The sequence below is a fragment of the Choristoneura fumiferana genome, chromosome 13, assembly GCF_025370935.1.
Source record: "Choristoneura fumiferana chromosome 13, NRCan_CFum_1, whole genome shotgun sequence".
NCBI lineage: Eukaryota > Metazoa > Arthropoda > Insecta > Lepidoptera > Tortricidae > Choristoneura > Choristoneura fumiferana.
This window is the reverse complement of record NC_133484.1, coordinates 13,306,877-13,320,364: the sequence shown is the minus strand read 5'-3', so window position 1 is coordinate 13,320,364 and position 13,488 is coordinate 13,306,877.

The following is a 13,488-nucleotide window of genomic DNA, read 5'->3' as shown; positions in this document are numbered from 1 at the left end:
CCCGACACGGAAATTACCTATATATATAAGTAGGGTTTGTTATCTCGTTATCTGTTTTGAAACAATGGGTGTTTGTCGAAATTTTTAAGAGGTAGGGAAAAGGTAGAAACAAATGCTAGAGTAACGTCAACATAACTCTATATATTTTATTTTAAATCACGTCTGTGATAATTCTATTCGAAAGTAGTAAAGTAATGTTGAATTAGAAATAATGCGATTAGAATTATAGTGGAAAATTCTAATTGAGCGGTAATTAGGTTCCGATCCGATGTAGTGTCAGATGTGCCTTACACACACACTCTCCCAACATACCTAGGTAGGTACACCGACATGGATGTCCCTTACACCGACGCGGTATAGCGATAAAATGCAGTGTTAGCGGAGCCTTGCTTCTAAGCAAAATGTACGCAGTACCTATTGGGGAGCAGCGGCGGAATTTGTACGGAGCCCTAAGTGCGCGAGATCAACTCGCTCTTAGCCGGTTTTTATAACAATATTCGCGCATGTTTTCTTAATTTTCTGACGTTATTTACGAGTAGGTACATACGTTTTTTTCAAATCCAAGTAGCTAAGAACTGTGTAAGTATTTTATTCATATTTTCTAAAATTGTAGTTTTCACTACGTAGAGAGACTTAATTTTTCGTATTGTTTCTCAGTAAACATAAGCAATTTGTTCTAAATAATTAGAGCTTTATATATGCTATTACTTTGTGTAGGTTTTTACTACAGATTTTATTTATTTATTAGTTATAAAAACGTACAGTAATGAAATGACGTATATTTTAACATTTTTACGTTAAAACATTTTAGAAGAATTTATGTAGACAATTTTTTATTTAATTAAATGCTTAAATTAAAAAAAATTCATTGTAACCTCTGTACCTAAGCGATGTCCGTAGTTTAAATATAAGAAAGAATAACAATGACAAATTTAGTCTCACCTAATGATGACAATTGTACCATGATCGCGACAGTTTTGTTCCATTTTTTCGTCAACAGCAACGGTTCTGTTACTGTTAAACATGCATTAATTTGAGATTTATGGACTCAAGCGGGACACCGTTTAAGAATTTGTCAATATAAAAATTTACATAAATTTATCTGGGTAAGAAAGAACCTGCGGGGCTACTACGAAATTCTAAAATCGAAGTTCGTGTCGTTCCATCTCTGATACGAGAGTGAGAGGGACGGCACGATATGAACTTTGATTTTCGAATTTTGGAGTAGGCCCTCTGCTACTTCATGTTGAAAGTTATTACAAAGGCTCCTCTTGCATTAAAGAAGTGTGAATTAATATGGAACTTAAATCATTTTTTGTACATGGAAGGTCAATTTTTTTAAACGGATACGGTTAAGTATATTACATGCAAGAAGGTCCTACTTAAGTGTTTTACCTGTAGCTGCTTGACTTTTTAAAATGGTTACAAAATAATCATTTGACTACATTTTACAGATAGTTCAGTTGATTAATACACGAAAAAATACAAATTACAAACAAACTTAGATCGTATTTATAAGCTAGGCAAAACTAAATTCAATTGTTTGCGGAGTGGCTGGCATGTGGGTCGTTCTTTTGCTCGTTGCTCAGTGCGTCCCTTTCTTACTGAGTTTGTCAGAAAAGGAAGCAACAACCAACAAGCAAAGAGACTGCATTGCATACGTAAGAACAGTGCAAGATGGTATTTTAAACTAATTTAGTGTTTAGAAAATCACAGTACCAGTAATTAAGTATTTGAGTTTATAGGTTTTTTTCTTTTAATACAAACACTAACCGACATAAAGTGAATGAAAAATTATAATTCTGAACCAAATTATTTCAACCTACCTACATACCTATACTTACATATTTTCGTAAACCAAGAATCTTTTTTTAAAACAGAAATACTTTTTTAGAAAGTTTCCTGAGCAAGCAAAGAGCCGAAGAGTTCGTACAATTTTACGGTAACTTTATTTTAAAATTCGCAAAAACTTGTAGCGTCATTGTTTTGCACAACTTTGACCAATATTTGACAATATAGTAAAAAATACGACAAAGCAGTGTTTAAGGATAATTACGTTTTGAACAATAGTTCAAATAGACATCGGCACCTTTAAAGCAAGATAAGGTTTTTAGGAAAACAAAGACGTCACACTTCATCCCTTTGACTGCAATAGACGTTTTTTTTATAATTTCATTATTTGAATTTTTCCTTTTGTTATAGACTACCTACATTATTAGTCAGCTTTAAAAAAGAAACGTCACAATATTTTTTTCCTACTTTCTAAAAAAATTAAGCAACTCGGGTCTCAGTTTAGATTTGAAGGAATCTCGTAGCAAGCCAAGGCCATATTTGTTTATTAAAAAAAAATCGTCATTGCATCTATGATTTTTTTTTAATTGGCCAGCAAGAAAACCAGCAAGTAAAATGAAGAGAATAGGTAAATAAAAAGGTTTATACTAAATTGTTGCTGTAATCAAGATGGCCAAGCCAAGCGAATTAGCTCTTTGAAGTGGCAATGGGCAGGCCATATAGCACGGAGAACAGATGGCCGTTGGAGACTCGAGTGGAGACCGCGGATCGGCAAGCGCAGCGTAGGAGGTCCAACCAACGGACGGATGACCTGGTTAAAGTCGCGGCTTCACGGTGGATATAAGCCGCTTCCAACCGAGGCAGCTGAAGGTCTATGGGGGAGGCCTATGTCCAACAGTGGAGGTCCTATGGCTGATATGATGATGATGATGAATCAAGATGGAGGTATACTGGCCAGTACGCGCGTTCTCACAGCGTTTGGCGATTAAAAAGAAATCGTCACCGATCTGACGTTATCACGGGTAGCCCCTCGATTGGCAAACACACGCACAGGCATAATCTCTCGCGGTATTATGAGGCGATACCATCAGGAGTGGGTGCACATTGGGCGCAAAAAGTGTGAATAAAGTGGGTTACAAAATTATTATTATTTTTGGTAAAGTTGCTGCGGATATTTTTATAGATTATTTTAGGAACAAATAATCGTATAAAATTACCGGTCAACATTAAATTTCAGTGGAATGATTTTTAAAGTTTCCTTGCACAATAATTGCACATGTCGATGTGACTACGGTCTATTTACCTGGCGTGTCACTTTCTTGCCAAAAGTTTGATTTCAAAGATAAGTTTGAATAAAGCTAGTGAGCCAGTCAGTTTTACGCCGGTGACGTATTTAAACAGTGATAAACTCATTTCTTATTGAATATTTCATCCACTTCAATATAAATGCTCAGTGAAATTCGGCATTAGTTTTTTTTTTTCAATCTCTGGAATAACACGCCGTAACAAGTAGTAGCTTTTTGTCCTAAAAACTCAACAGCTTAGTCTAACTAGAGACATGAAATTCTGAACGTAAACGATAATATCGATGCAAGGAAAAGAAATGACCCTAGTATTTTCGTTAATTGGCATGACTTTTTTCTTAGAACTTCAACTGTCGGATCCAATAGGGGAAAGATAACGGTGGGTTACTAAAATAACGTATGTTAAACTAGTCTCAATTTTTTTTTGCAGTTTACTTTATCGGAAATATGACGGCTGGTTAGACATCGTTATAGTAATTTGGTACAATTAACTCTAAGTGAGCAAAGCCGCGAGTAAACGTTACTTATTTATCCATTCGCACCAATGTCCCAGTGTGCCCCTGCCTGGCGCTGCCCCTCGCTGCACAACCATTAATCAAGGCTTCGATGTCGGACTCCTTACAATAGGGAATGTTCGCGCGGACCATTAGAATAACAATAATTACTCTTCCCTCCGTGTCATATGGAACAGTTCAAAACAATTTTATATTTTCGAAATCAGACTGGACATTTTAAGGAATAATTTGAAAAAATATACATATTTTTTTAAATAACTGCGCGGCAAAGGTCACTCCTCTTCTTTTCTCATGAGTGTGAATTTGACACGTATCCTTTTGGATGGATATTTCAGTTTGTATTTTAGAGATGGGTTTTACGCGATGACCGTAAAAGTAACAAAAACTTTGGAATTGAAATAAAAAATACAAAAAGATTCCAAAAAACCAATCTTAATTCAATGAGTTATTTTTTTTATCGTTTATACAATATTTTAAAAGGGCACTTGATACTACAAATAATTTATATACTTTTATGAGCAGTCAATACGCCGTTGCCCTATAGATTTTGAACGGCAATAGCAAGTTGCGGCGCCATTTTCATGCCATCGTCAACGTTTACGCACGTTATTAATGAGTAACTAGGTATCTATTTATTCTGAAAGTACTAAAATAAAATGAATATTTGCATTTAAAAAGTTTTTCAGAGCTAAAATAAATAAAGTGTTTTACTTATTCTAGATTTGCCCATGCTTATTAATCTAGTGAATCGTAAATACTTTTCAAACTTGTTAAACATCACTTTTTTAATATTCTAAGTTTGAATGTAAATAATTAAACTATAACCTAAATTATTGGTTTAAGTTTGGCGATATTTCACGACAATTTTCACAAAAAATATTTTTTATTTCTTAACTCGCCAACCCACAGTTCGTATGCAAATCTATGTTAATCTGATATTTTCGTGTTTAATTTTACCCACATTTCTCGAATGAATTTTGTCTCGTAAATCAGTCGGCGGTGTTTTTCTTGGAGCTAGAGCGTGTTTTGTTTAAGATCACGCACACCGGACTGTTGCTTCAGATTGTGATTTACAACTCCTGAATTGTTTTATCACTATCCGTTACCAAGTACTTACAACGGGAGGTACGTTAAGCATACTAGAACTTCAATTATTTGGAGTGAGGATATATCTTGCGAGTTATTACTATGAATATAAGCTATGAATTTATAAATAGGTAGTTGATTATAAGCATCAATGTACATACATACCATAACTGTTACTACATTTTTCGCACAGTCTAAATGAGGAATAAACACGAAAATTTTTGTTTTTTTTTATTTCCACAAATATTTCAGGGCATACATATCACGCACTTAAATGTAAAGATGCTACATTCCTAAAAACGTATCTCAGTAAGAAACTTTTTCATCAATGCGAGACGTGACATTTCTTACGTCCAAGGTGGTCATGTTCTTACTTTAACGGAAAGGAAGGCTCGCTTTGCCTACTCTCGTAATGGCCACTTTGAGTTATGCTTTGAATTAAAGTGTGTTCAAGGACTTTTGGCAAGTGGACTGGAATAACTTTTGTGTCATGTGAACTTGTAGGTTGGCTACTTATGTTCGATTTTCTTGTGGCTAACAGTTTGATGGAGTCGCATTTTACGTATTATTTATTAACAATGACAGTTAGGAGTTCCGCGTTATTAAATATTATGGTCCGTCTATTTATTCATATTTGTTTTCTTTTTCAGATAACTACGATCTCGATAGACTTTGGAAGATTTTTTCTATCATCATCATTAGTCGCAAGATTTTCACTTAGAACACCTAAAGAACAACAACTTGCCACCTACAACCGGTTGCCCACACCTCGAGAACTGTTCCACCCCAACGTGGTCAGAGTAAATTTCATTCAAAAATTCACCACTTGTTTGCTTTATTTCTGTTAAGTATTTTTCCTCGATTATAATAATACACCTTTATATTACCGTTTCGCGAGGAGTTAGATATTTTAAAAATGCCAATTAATTTTAATTAAAAATACGATGCGAAAAATAATTGTGTGGATCATTCTTCCAATTGAAGGTTTAAAAAAAGTGACTAGCATAAATCCCATTCAAAATTTTCTTACAAGTTTAAAGAGTTTCATCTCTATTATTTATTTCCAAATGGGTGAATGGAAAACTCACTCCTAGCGACTCTATGTATTTCTCTGTCTATTATTGCAGTAAGGGGAGTGACGAGCCTATGAAAATGAAATCACTGACGGATACACTAATGTTTCTATCCGATATCTCCACTTGCTCACCGAACAAGCCCATCAATCATTTAGTTATTCGTAATTAATGAACGATGGCACAGGTTTAAGTAAGTGACACGAGGTGTGACATAGAAGTCAAAAAATATTAGCGACGAAATACTATTGAAAATTCAGTGTAAGGTTGACATGCAGGTTGGAACAAAACAGGAATACAACTTTTAAATCGTCTTGCACTACTTACAATACTTATTATTTTTTGCCACCACAAAATATGACTCTACTCATTTAGTAAAACTGAGCTGTAGATGTTCATTGCAAGCAGCTCAATTTATCGAAGGAAAAGAAAACATTAATTGAAATTAACAATGTTTTTTTGTAAAATTTCATTACCTTTTATAAGACAGATTGACTTAGATGGTTACATGCCTATGGTTTTTTAGATTAAATGGCAATACAAGAATAGTTAACAAAAGAACTACATGGTTCCGATGTAACGAGATAGTGATAGGTACCTATAGCGGGGTGGGATTTTTCAGCCAAATGTTGTCCAAGAGTTCATCGCTTCGCAACAATCGTAACTTGACTCATTTTATCGCAGGCATCATACTAAGTCGGGTGTCTCAACATTAGCTTAACAAGGTTTGTTTAGAGAATCTCACCCCTTATGAAAACACATTCATAAGTTGCGAGGTCGAATGACGATACGAAGTAAAGAAGTATGTAGAAGGTACAGTGAGGAGGTACTTGGATAGGTGACCGCCCGCCGTTTGTTTCTTTTGTGTTTTTTTTTGTTTTCAGAATTCGACATTAGAATTTCTGTTTCAGCTCTAAAAACACTCAACCCTATTATCCTCTGACGTTTACTTAGGAAACCGCGGGTACAGGCATCACCCATCAATAGTCGAGGTGAAGCGAGCTCGAGACGCTCCGCATTCAACGGCGTTGACTAACGACCTGCCAATCAGTCCCTAACTTAATTGCAAATCCGTGTTTGTGAAACCACCCCGCGTCGGCTTTTGTTGGGAAAAATTAAACATGTACTAAGTTGACTACATATTTCGTGGTGTGAGTTGTTGAAGGTAGCTTCAGATACGAAGAGCTGTGGGGATTGTTAATATGATACAGTTGAGACCACCTATAGTTAAGATCCAATGAGGGTTACATTTTCATGGTCACCATTTGGCGCCACTGTAGACAAAGGTCCTGCCCAAGTCATGCCTGAAGTATAGCGGTCAGTTTGTTATTGCGTGCGTGAAAACAAAATTTACATTTAAATCATATTTAATACCTTAAAACCGTACCATAAAAATTTCGAGCATGCCACAGTGTTGCGTAGTCCCGTTTTGCTCGAAAAAAAGGGAGGACAAAGGTTTCCGAAAGACAAAACTGTCCCAAAACACATTTCAACAGACATTTATTGCCCCGTAATTCATTTCAGGTATTGCAAAATATTCACAAAATTATTCTAATTATAAATAAACCCGCGTAGCTCACCCAAAAACAGTGAAATTTGACATTTCGGAGATCTTTCGCTACACTAGCGCCTCTAGCGGCGAATTCATATGCGAACGCCCTCATTGGCAGACTGAGACGGAGGTGGCGGGACGACGTGGACGCATTTAAAAGCAACTTAACTGAGACAACTGAGACCTAGCTAGCTGCCGATAGGGGAAGTTGGAACTCCGTGGGAGAGACTTTTGCTTAGCAGTGCATACACAAAAAATGTCTAAAAAAACTTTATTTACCTATGTAAGATCTTGAAAGCGAACAAGTATTCAATTAAAAGTAAAGTTAGAATTTTTAATTGCTTTAAAATAAGTAAATAGAAAATTTCATTGGCAAATAAAAGCAAAACGCGTCCGGTTCGCTATAACTTTGCAAGATCTAAGTAAGTACAGTCAACTACAAAGATATCGACGGTGAAGATTACAAAAATATATTAAATATTATACAAGACCTTAATGTAAAGTCAATAAAGTCGTGTATATATAAATAAAATAATAATAATAAATAAATATCACGGGACAATTCACACCAATTGACCTAGTCCCAAAGTAAGCTTAGCAAAGCTTGTGTTATGGGTACTAAGCAACGGATAAATATAATTATATAGATAGATACATACTTAAATACATAGTAAACACCCAAGACCCGAGAACAAACATTCGAATTTTTCATACAAATATCTGCCCCGACACGGGAATCGAACCCGGGACCTCAAGCTTCGTAGTCAGGTTCTCTAACCACTAGGCCATCTGGTCGTCTAAATATATATTTTGGTAACTTTGACCGTATCCAATCCATCTCTTTGTCGTTGACTGTACCTATGTGTTTTGATAGCTTATAAAAATTACAATTACTTATATTAGTGAAAATTGAGCAAAAATCTAAGACATAAAATCTTCTCTTCAATTTCTATTGCGATTTTTAGCACAGGTAGACAGGTATTATGAGAAATTTTTAATGGAATCACCTCAAAAGTAAAGTAGTAAGTTTTAAAAGGTGTCCAACCGTGTCAGTTTAACAGTACCTACTTGCATTTCAAACAGATGCTCGTATTTATTTGTCATGGTACGGCCGTAACGGCTGTGTAGGTTACTATACAGTCGAGGGCCTAAATATGTATACAGCCATAGCGTCAAATGTATGTATAAATTGGCCTTATGATTAGTGTTATACAGTTGTACAGACATATTTGACGTCCTCGTAACGTACATATATTTACGAACTTGACCTTAGGTTGACTTTGAGCGATTACATGTGACAAGTGATAAAACATCTCCATACTTATTGCATCAGCCGGGCTAATATTGCTGGCATTGGCAGCTGACAAGTGCTAGCGTCAACTGTATGGTCGTATGTTAATGCGACGAAAACTCCTAACGCTGTCAAAGTTGTGCGCGTTTCAATGTTCTTGTACGTTGGTTTAGTATGGATACGACTTCAATTAAAAAAGAAAAAGATGTTTTTTTCCTATTTACCTGTGTTGCAAGTACTTTTACCGTTTCTTGCAAGGTTGGAAACGCACAAGTAGTGCCAACAGTGTTTTAGGTGATCAATGCCCACTTCCATGTTGGCTTTTGCCTAGCTTTTGCATAGTGAAACCTGCTTGCCTTGAGATATGTGGTAGATTTTTTTGACATTTATCAGTGCTTGTTATAGCCTAAATTGTATAAAGATGTTTTGACTTTGATATCGTTTGTAACCTATTCCCTACGATTAATATTTATCTAAGAATTAAAATTAAAGCAGAATTTTTTAAAGAATAAAATTGTTAACAACTAATAAAAACCTATTATTTAATTTCAAAATTAAATGCGTATATATCATAAATAAATAACAAAAGGAGTCAAAACTGTATATGTACTTTAACTAGACAATTATTATAAATTATAAGAGAACATTACAAATAAAACATAAAACCAGATACAAAATTAAAGAATAATGTGTTTCAAATTGAAAGCTTTAATGAAATCAAATCCTTTAATTTGAAATAAACCTCCCTGAATTTTAAGCCCAAAGAAGTTAAATAAAACAAAACGCCATGTCCGCACTATTCCAAACTCAAAGCCAACGCCTTCCTTGTTTGGGGATATTAAAAAATTGTTCTGGCGAGCGTGACTAACCCCGAACAGCCGCTACCTAGACCTACGCCATTTACAAGCGGGCTAAAATTTGGAATTCGAGTTTTTATGAAGCTGGCTAGTAATAAGTGATGATATAAATATATTTTTAGAATTTGATATCTTGATACATATTTGATAGCTTCTTAGGGACCTTGCCTGAGGGGGCTACTCTAAGTAATTTGTTTAGTTTAGTTTTTTTTTGTAAGTATTCTCAGTTATTTCGTAAATAGTTTTAATTTATATTTGTCATAATCATAAGTATTTTTTATTAAGATTTTGTTTTCAATGTCTTCTTTCCACATTAAACAGGCAAAATGAAAGCAAATTTGATATCAGAATTATGTGAAAACTAAACTATTCTTGCAAGTTAATTCAAATATCGAATTATAATAACGTAATTAAACAAGCTGTCTTGAAACTAGACAAAGTAGAACTGACGTAAAAATAGCTTCTCATTTGTAAAATTGTAGTTTTATTCCGTATGTTATATTTTTTCAATATGTAAAAGAATTACATTATTTACTTTTTCACATTTGGCGTGCTTTTTAGCTTTTGTTTTTGCCTCTAAAATAAAATAAAAAAATACACTTTAGGAAAACCTTAAATTATTTTGACACAAAAACAAACAATCATTAAACCAAACATTAAACGCTCTACTAGCGACATCTAATATTTCCGGCGGGAACCATGCACCATGACGTATGGTTGGCGCCATCTACACAGAGTTAACTGAACTATAACCAACCCTTACACGCTAGGGGTTGCAAAAGAAAATATGCGAATTGGCGCCACATGAGAACTGTTGCTAAGGAAAACGCGGGAAATTTCAAAATTGTTATCGTTTGAGAACATTTTGTTAAATTTTGTTATGCCAGTGCCATAATGTTTTAGAGTGAAGTAGCCTGTGGAACTACAGCTGAGTTTTTCACCTGCAAACATAATAATATTATATCGGTTCATAAAATCGCACCTATATTGCAACGACGTAAATGCAATTTTTTCAAAAAAATAATATTTTGTTTCACTTGTTTTTGATATAAATATATAACGAAAAATAAAATGTTTAAACACTTTTTCTGTTCAGAGTGTTGATAATATGTTTGAAATAGACATTTATTTGCTATTTTCTAGCAATGTTTTATAGAGAATGTATTTTTAAGTAAAAAAAATAAGGTAAGATAGTGAGACATCGATTTTTGCTATAATAGCCGCCTCGCAACACAAGTTCAACGAGACTTGAATTTAAATCGTTGTGATGTAAGAAAGTTTTTGTTCTGCCAAATGGGAAACGTAGAAGTTTTAGAGTTTTAATACGTAGCAATGCCGAAGATTTGTGGCTTAACGAGTACTCGTTAACGTTAGCCGTAACGTTAGAAAGACGGTAATTGTCTAATTTTCGAACGAAAATAGACATTTAAAGAGTTGGAGGATTTGTTTTGTTTAAAAGAAACAAAAATTCTTGGAATGAAACACACAGCCTTCAGAGAGCAGCGTGGTGCATTTTAAAAAGTTTTTTTTTTCATGCGTTGGTATTGGTCGTGTTGTCTTACAAAAGGACTAAAGTTACTACAAAATAGAGACCGAGTAACGGTGACATATCAAAAGTACAAGTACCTACCAGAAATGGCATATGAAGTAACTACTTAAACTTAGCAGAAAGAGGGGTATACATATTTTGTACAGTGATATATTTTTTAACTATGGCAGTGTTGACGACGGTATTAATTATAATATAAAATCTTGTTAAGTAATTAAAATAATTAAAGAATATTTTAATTTTATTTTTTGTAAAATTGTACTAGTCTTGAGTGTGATTTTTTCTAATAAGTTCAGAATTGGATTATTGAATTGCGTATTGGATTTTTACATTTTGTTAAAATTTTTCGCGTGTTCGTCCATCTCGGGTCTTTTGAATTGTAACAACAGGCACTTCAAACTTTCACACATTGTGTATCTAAGGCCACATGAATATTTTTTTTTGTTATTCGAATAAAAATAAAATAGTGTTAAAAGATAAACGTTTTTCTACACGGAATAATTTTTTGCATGAGTCCAACTCGCATTTGGCATAGTTTACGTATTATAGTTTTTGGATTAATTCTTATCATGGATAAGTTTTTTTTCTCAATTATATTATTACTACAAATATTTTTTGTTGACTGTACTTTTTGTTGTTCTTGCATATATTGTCGTCTAACTTACACATACGTACCAAATTTCAAGGCAATCCGACCACTAAAACTGCATCAAAGTGAACTTGCAACGTTTGAAACAAATAAACAAAGTGATGTTAAATAAAAGCTTGTAATAAAAATTAAATGATTCTTTGTCTTATGGTGCCTCTTTACCTAGTAAAAGTTGACAGTCAGCTTAGCATATTTCTGGACTATCGCGGTCGTTACTAATTTTATGATTTGAATTCGGGTTTTGTTCCTTGAATTTCTCGATCGATCGAGCTTCTCTAAAATCAAGGTACGCGGAACAAAACCCAAATTTAAATCATAAAAATATTTCTGGTTGTCAAGATTCTTAGCAAGGTTTACTTTAAAAAGACTGAAATGCTGAAAACTCCTACCCTTTCTATCCTTTCTCCTTCTATGTAGGTATTTTCTATATAGCAGCTAAGAAGCTGTTACAAATAAAAATAGGAATGACAGCAAATAAAAGCTTTGGTTCGGATCGGACTCTTGGATTGGTCGTAAAAAATAGCCTGTGCACTCCGGTTAACGCCATCACAGATCATATTACCATAACACAGTATGATCTGCCGTACCCAAAATTGGCAACAGCATCCAAGGCGCTCGTAATCTAATTAAGGGATACGTAGCCATAGCGAGGTGAGAGAGGAATTAAAACCTCTGGAGAGCAGGCCGGTACACCACAAATCGCTTAGTGCTTCCCGCCCGTACTAATGGCTGCCAATTAAAAGTTTGCTCTCGGGCTCCCCCAGCGGCTGTGATCTGTGCTGTAAAGCAGCGTAATGTAGTTTGGCTGCAGCGGACGATTAGCATTTTGATGACGTGAGTTGTTGATCGATGGGTTGACTTAGACCTCAGTATAGTCGGAAAGTAATTTGGCGTTCGAGCGTTGTAGGTTAGTACCATGCACCCGTTTTCTGCTAGGTTATCCTTGTACCGAAAGGTGAAATGTTAATAGGCCTCCAGCAAAGTGGACAGACGATGTCGTAAATATGAGGAGGAGCCATTGGCAGTCATCATCAACATCCGCAAGACGTTCATTGCTGAACAAAGGCCTCCTCCTTAGAACGCCACTTTGAACGACAACTCGTCACTTGCATCATGGTTGTCGGTTGCCATTGGCAGTACGTAGTGTAAAATCGTTTATCATGATAGTTTTAGGGAAAGACCGGTAGTGAACGTCTTCCGACTGACATGATGATTATGAGTAAGTTAGACAAACGGGAACATTCTTAAGTTTTGTAGTGGTGTTAAAGCATTTATTCATTTTTCGACCCCGATTAATCATGGTGTGCTTGGGTTGCTAGAGAGGTGACCTTGGCTAAAGAATTCGAAAAGTTAGTGCGAGGGTTGTTTTGTAAATACGTCTACTAAGTCTGAATACATGCTTATTCCTTATGGAACTCGAGTAAACAACAAGGATCAGAAAATGTGTGTGATGAGAAGGCATTATGTTTGGTTCTATCTAAGTCTAAATAAAGAAAACCCTAACATTACATTGCGGTTGCATTTTGTGACATCTTAACCAGTTAAGATAGATGTATTTATGTTTATTTAATTATCGTAATAGCACAGATACTAAAACATTTAACATAATGTATGTTATTTTATATTTATAGAACTAGTTATTATCACTGTTAACTAAACGTACTAGGCGTAATTAATTTATATTCGACACTTGTAGACAAAAACCATGAGTTTATTACAAATCATGCTAGAACTGGAGGCATATCAACTACTTTCTGCACTTCAATCCACAGTCCGCAAGCCATAAATCACTACCCTAAATTAAAGAAGGCCTGACGTATA